Source organism: Phaseolus vulgaris, chromosome 7 (genome assembly GCF_051622355.1).
Source record: "Phaseolus vulgaris cultivar YP4 chromosome 7, ASM5162235v1, whole genome shotgun sequence".
NCBI classification, from domain to species: domain Eukaryota; kingdom Viridiplantae; phylum Streptophyta; class Magnoliopsida; order Fabales; family Fabaceae; genus Phaseolus; species Phaseolus vulgaris.
In genome coordinates this window covers 48639256-48646154 of record NC_143504.1, presented here as the reverse complement: position 1 = coordinate 48646154, position 6899 = coordinate 48639256, and the positions used below count along the sequence as shown (strand labels likewise).

General features: G+C 25.5%; 1 long non-coding RNA gene across 2 annotated transcripts; it reads left to right on the top strand.

Annotated features, from left to right (window-relative positions):
- Positions 1–5197: 5197 nt before the first annotated feature.
- On the top strand, positions 5198–6414 carry LOC137828191 (uncharacterized). Of its 2 annotated transcripts, none has more exons than XR_016523478.1 (3): positions 5198–5304; positions 5432–5462; positions 5688–6414. It is a non-coding gene; the product is annotated as an uncharacterized LOC137828191 (long non-coding RNA). The 2 variants fall into 2 exon arrangements; XR_016523479.1 differs by lacking the exon at positions 5198–5304 and having other exon boundaries at positions 5314–5462; positions 5688–5787; positions 5894–6414.
- The last annotated feature ends 485 nt before the right edge of the window (positions 6415–6899 follow it).

Sequence of the window (6899 nt, the reverse complement as noted above, 5' to 3'; positions counted from 1 at the left end):
ATCCATCTCCAACCCTAGAACATATTAGGCGTGTGCTTTGCATAGTATTTTGTATATAAACTGTGTGATCGCGCTTACACATGAGCTTGGCTTTCTCTAATAAAATCACGGTCTTCTTCCCACTTTGCCTATTTATTCGGCTATGGTGGGTGAGTAATCAACTTCTTCTTCTTTAAACTCACCAGTTTTAACTTCCATTTCGAAACTACCCAAGTCCTCTAATCAAAACACGTATGCGTAGTTTATGAAAATTGTGCGGCTTACATAGGATTGTTAATTTGCAAACATTTGAAGTGAATCATTCTAATTCCACTCATTTTGTTCGTATACATCACTCAGAGTTATCAAGTAAAAAGCATATCGTTGGATCAAAATTAAGAATTCAGGACTTATTTTAGAAAAAAAATTGTTCATTTGTAATACTAATGATGCTTACTTTTAGGACTCTTTGGTGCCTCCAGTAGAATAATTTAAAACAAATTTAAAAAATAAAATGAAATAATTTACAATTTATTTATTTTTCTCAGAAAATACTTAAAGTTTTGGATGGTTAAATTACAGGAACTAATTGACTATCGTTTTTTTCCCAGCATGATTCTTTCCTGCATTAACGTATAGAAATATTGTACTTATGATAAACTTTTATCGTACATTATTCTTTCTATGTTCACCAAATCGATTCCCGTGAGCATATATACTTTTTGGCACACAGAATCCAATTATATTCTAAATATATTTTGTAACAATTTTGTTTTTATTTAAAGATAGATTTGAGGGACTGGATTTAAGGAAATTTGATGTGAAAATACTGAAAAAATGAGATTGTTTGGATTAAAGGAAACATGATAAGAAATGAAAAGAAAATCTATAAAAATTAATGAATGATATGATAAGTGTGATTGATAAAATATTTTTTTTTAAAAAGTATAAGATTTCAAATGTATCTTTATAGCAAAAAATAAATTAAAATAAAATATGATTAAATTGTTTTTATGTATAAATAAAGTAAAATTTATGTAAAAACATTTTATAATTTTTTTGACATATATATTTTGTACAAATAAAATTCCTAAATTATTAAAAAGATTTAATAAATATAAATCCTAAATTATTTAATGTAAATAAACAAAATTCTTAAATTATCAAAATTTTAAATAAATAAAAATAAAAATTATTTAATATTATTATTTAAATAAAATAAATAAAATTCTTAAAGTATTTAAAATCTCATATAAATATAAATCTAAACTATTCATTGTCAATATTTAAATAAAATATAATATGTTTGGTTGAAATAACTTTTTTAAAAATTTTCAAAAAATAAATATAATAAAGTTTTTTTTTAATTTTTTTTTACTAAACTTCGTCCTATTTTCTCTTCAATCATCAAATACAAACACAGAGGCACTAAATGATATGGGTAGTCGTATAAAGGAAATAGCTTCAACGTGGACGCATACTAAAAGCTGTGTGGGCGGTGCTATCCCCACCATTATGTTCTTTACCTACAATTTAATTCCAAAACACTTCTAACATTTTTTTTTATGTAAAGTTGTCTTTTATGAAAATTTATTAATAAAAAAAAATTTTAGTCTGAAAACAAATAAAATTCAATATGGATTTTCTTTTAAATAACATTCAGTTAAGAGTTTTAATCGAAGTGCATTAAACAAAATTATAAATGTAAAACAGCGATAATATAAATTGAATCTATCAAATTAATTTTATGTTGACTTTCAAAAAAAATATTTGATTTTTGAGATATAAAGGTTGATTACATTTACTTATTTTTTTTTATAAAATATTTTTTATGATTAACATTTAAATTTAAATTAAGGGGTTTGTAAGTGAACATGAGAGAAGAGGGAAGAAGGAAGAGAAAAGAAAACATATAGTTGATAAATAAATAAATATGTCTATTATAGGAAAAGTACCTTTTTATATATGTGCAAAGAAACAGAAAATTATAGAAGCAAATTTTCTATAACGGATTACTTTACATTTCTCTAAAACTTATGTTGCGATTAATTAATGCTATTAGTTTATTTTTAAAATTATGAAATAAGGAACCACATATTGATTTTGTTATTATATCAACAATTTGAAAATATCCTAGAAGATAAATGAGGTACACAAGTTTTGTTAAGTACGATCACAATGAAAATGCAGGTCTTTCACTTAAGAATATATTTTTGTAGGTGGAAGATGTTAAAAAGATAATTATTAAAGGGGTTGAAACTCCTGAAAAAGGTATGTTGTTTCTGAGTGTTAGAGATTGAAACTAATTATTATTTTATATGTTTTCACTGACTTGATCGTCAGAGTGTGACGAACAGGTAGAACCTTCTGTCTCAGCAGAGCGTTGTTCCAGTGCACCAAAAGGAGGCAGATTAGAAACGGAGTTTGCCCATCCAATCAATCCGAAGGTCAACCGACGAGAACAAAAATAGATACAAATTTTTATGAAAGAGATGATCCAAGTGATCTCAACAAACACTACAAAGATAAAATATGGAAGAACTACCTATAATTTTGATGTCATTTACATAAATGAGGATGATGAGTGTAAAATTATCACCAGATTTAGTAAAAAGACATGGATCACTTTTAGTTTTGGATTGATACCAATAATGAGTATGACTAAGTTTTTTAAACTATGAAAGTGGAATTTGTTTGACACCATATACAACTTTGTGTAGCTTGAACACTTGTTTTGGAATAAGAAAAATAAAACATAAGACTTATAGTATGTACACAATTTATTCTAAATTACCATGAAATAACACATTTATGTCGATGTGATTAATGAACCATTTTAAAGATATTGCTTAAATCATGATGATGCAGACAATTGTTGGTTTGACTATTGGGCTGAAGGATTTACCGTAGTAAAAACCCAACCCTTTGTAAGCAACTTGGCATTGTGACGCTAAAAACTTCCATTTGCATTAAACTTCTTCTTATAAATTTATTTGTATCCAATCATACAAGCAACATTACTTAGACTAGTAAGAGTCCAAATGTTGTTCTCAATAATAACATTATACTCAACATTTATAGAGTTGAACCAATATAAATTTCACATAACTTATTTGATTAAAGTGGATTCAATGTAAGTAGGAACTGTGACAACAAAGGACTTAAATTTAAAAAATCATGCATCATTTATAAAGTTGAACCAATATAGATTTCATAGAGCTTATTTGATTAAAATGGGTTCAATGTAAGTAGGAGTTGTGACAACAAAGGTCTTGGATTTAAAAAATCATGCATTGGCTTGTGTAACCATATCATGATCATAGTTAAGTGTGGTACAAAATAAACATGTGTCATATGCACAAGAGGGTGATGTACATATAATAATATGATTATGCAAGGTACATGTAATAATATAATAATATGATTAGTGTGATGACTAGTTGATTAAAATAAACATAGTAAGTTGACCATTTATATTAGAAGAAATAGGTTGGATAACAACGAAAATTAAGAGGTGAAAAAATATTATTGTTTATAACGTATTTGTATCTTGTATCAAGGCGTGAATTGACGAGGAAAAAAAGATAGCCATGAAAGTTGAAAAAACAAGAAAAAAATTAATAAAAACATGAAAAAAATTGAGATTTTTTTGGTTAAAACTTTCTTTGTCTTCATGAGTAGATTTGCGAACCAAGTTAGCCATGATTAAATTTTTTATAAAAATTAATAAATTATATACTGATTATATATACAAATTATATTTTAATATATATATATATAATATTTATAATTTCTTTATTAACTATTAATATTAAATTTCATATTATAATTAAATAAATAATAAATAAAACTTTAATTTTAATTTTAATTATTAATATGTATTTTTATTAATATTTAATTTGAATTTATTTTAACTCTAATATATATTTCTAAATTCTTTTATATTAAATTATTTTATATTTATCAAATTTGTAAACTTACATTCTATAAATTTTAAAAAAAAATTTCAATACCATACCTCATTTACAAAATTTCAATAAACTTTTCTCACAAATTTACCGTAATCCAAACAATCTCACTTTCCTATTAAATCATTCAAAATTCATTCTCTCAAATCTCCTCCTCAATCCAAACACACCATTAGAAATTAAGAGAACAAATTTCTTTAAAAATAATATAAATTTAATATTATATTTTAATTATTTATTATTTTAAAATAAAAAATAAATATTTTATTATATTTATTCAATATAATCGATTACATTAATATGTTAGTCAATTTAAGGTTAAAAAATCAACTTTCTTTCATACTTAAAGAAAGAAAATCTGACAGGTAATTTTGTCTAATTTTTCGTAAATACACATCTATTTTTCTTATATTTTTCACATTTGTTCGCTCTCCAACTTTCTATTGTTAAAACCAAACACACCCTAAACAAAACACGTCTTTTTATGTATTTTTACTGTTATTTGCTATTGTGTGTACGAAACAAGTTGTAAATAGTAAACAATAATTTTTAAAGTATTGATTTTTTTTTTTTGAAAATTTATTTATATTAAGAGATAGTATTTCATGTAGTGGAACCTTTTTTTTTTTATACCGAATTCATCATATATAGGAACTTAAAACATGTTTTTTTTTTCTCGGCAACTTAAAACATGTAATTACACGTTCAATTCTATCTTAAGCTATACATATTATAGATAATAAAGAAATTTGTATTTATGAATATTATCTGAATCTGCGTGAATGATAATGGCTAAATATGTTTAAACTAAAATTATACTTGAATAAACCAGAATAAATATAAATAAATTAATATTCAACCTTTTAAATAAGCTATAAGAATATTTTTTTTATCAGCCATAATTAAATATATATAATTTCATTTTCACTTTTATCTTTATTTTATAAATTACTAAAATTTTACTAAATTTTTGTTATTTTGATTTTAAAATGTGTGTAATTGTATTTTTCTATTATTAAATTAAAAAGAATAAAATTGTATTATTTTAATATTGAATTTTTGTTAATATTATTTTTGTAAATATTTGAATGGTTAGTGGCGCATGCATAGATAGAGGAGTCCGTTGATGTATAATCTCGAGACAAAAGTACATTAATGACCGTAACAAGTGCAGTCAAACCTTGTCTGTTTGTGCAAAGTAATCTTTCAGAAACAGTGATACATGCTGGTAACGTTGAAGTGGGTACATCACGTGAAGGATACAGATAAAGATTAGGAGGTGAAGTCAGGTGGAGAAGACCGTTCATTCACTGTGGCCTTGAAGATTGGACCCTAGCATGCAGAGGTTTTAATTCTGGTATTTCCATCGTTGAATACATTTCTTTATTCTGCGTTTCTTAACATGCTATGAACCTGCAATGCTAATAGTTGGTGTTGTTGAAGATGTATGAAGAGTACTGATGGAGTTGTGTTTCTGTGGACAGATTTGGACTGGTTTTGATGAGTGAAGAAAAGGTAATATCTATGGTTTTATTTTAAAAGAAAAAATAGTTTTGTGTGAATTTAAGATCATACAGATCTGCCGAAGAGATTGCTTTTGTCTAGATTCTTCAGAACCGGCATGCCCTTTCATGTTATGCGTTCTGAGATTCTACAATATATAACAAGTCTCACATTTTTTAATTTTATTTTTATTTTAAAGAGTTTTAAAAAAATTATACTTGTTTATGCATGTTTCAGTTTATTCTCCTAGCTTTTAGGGACATGAGGTGGAGAATTCAGATGAGGATGAAAACTGCTCTTTGAAGGTGGTCTGAAGTTTGAGGCTCAGCATGCAGAGGTTTTGTTTATTGTTCTTTATTGAGACTTGCCTAGTATCAGTTAAAGTTGTTTCTGGATTTTGATCTTCTGATATAGAATAAGTTTAAGAGGGTACAAATCTGCAGGGCCCATAGTTGATGGTGGTGAAGATGCATTAAGAGTACTAAAAGGATAATATTGTGTGGACGGATTTGGACAAGTGTGGGCACAGAAGCAAATCCGATGAATGAACAAAAGGTAACATCTATGTTTTTATTTTAAAAGAAAAATTAGTTTTTGGGGAATTTAAGGTTGAGGAATTAGGATTATCGACACAAAACTGACGAAGATAGTGCTTACTCTGCATTCCGTAAGTATTATCTGGTAAGGAATAATAACAGTTCACATTTGAAAATAGGTTTTAATCATATTCGTGACATTAGTGATGTTTTAGCATCTCCAATGTTTTATTGATTATGAGAATTCTTAGGTGACACTAATCTCTTTTGTAAAAAAGAGATATATATTTTTTGTAAAAATTAAGTATGACAACAATGATCTCAGAAGATACAAAGCATTAACCGCTACATGACCTATATGGCATCTGTTTTACTTCAGGAATAACACGTAGAATCTCCTAAAATCACTTTCAACAACTATTACTACTTTTTCTTCCAATATTATTTTAATTTAGAAAAATATACAATGACAACCTTATACAATTCTTTTTTTTTATCTAAAATTTTAACTTTTGTATGAAATGATAAAAATACCATTTTTTCATATCATCAATGAAGAGTTGGATAGTGGAGCAAGTTGTTCATATATCATTGCTATTAGATTTATTTTCTTATTTCATTATGTTGTTCAGTGTTATTTCTTTCTAGAATTTCAAAGCAAAATTTGTGTCATTGTTGTTTGTCCAAAATAATTAACTATGTTTATTTTAATAATTCAAAAACCTCATGGAGAACTTTACAAACTGAGTTATTTATTATAGGTATTAATATCTTAAATTCAATAATATTTTATGAAAATTGCACAGGCAAAAAATATGTTATTTTTAATATATTTTATTTGGTTTGTTAATATATTATTATTTATTTAAGTTTTCATGCATTTATATTTTTCTCTATAATTAATTTTATTAGG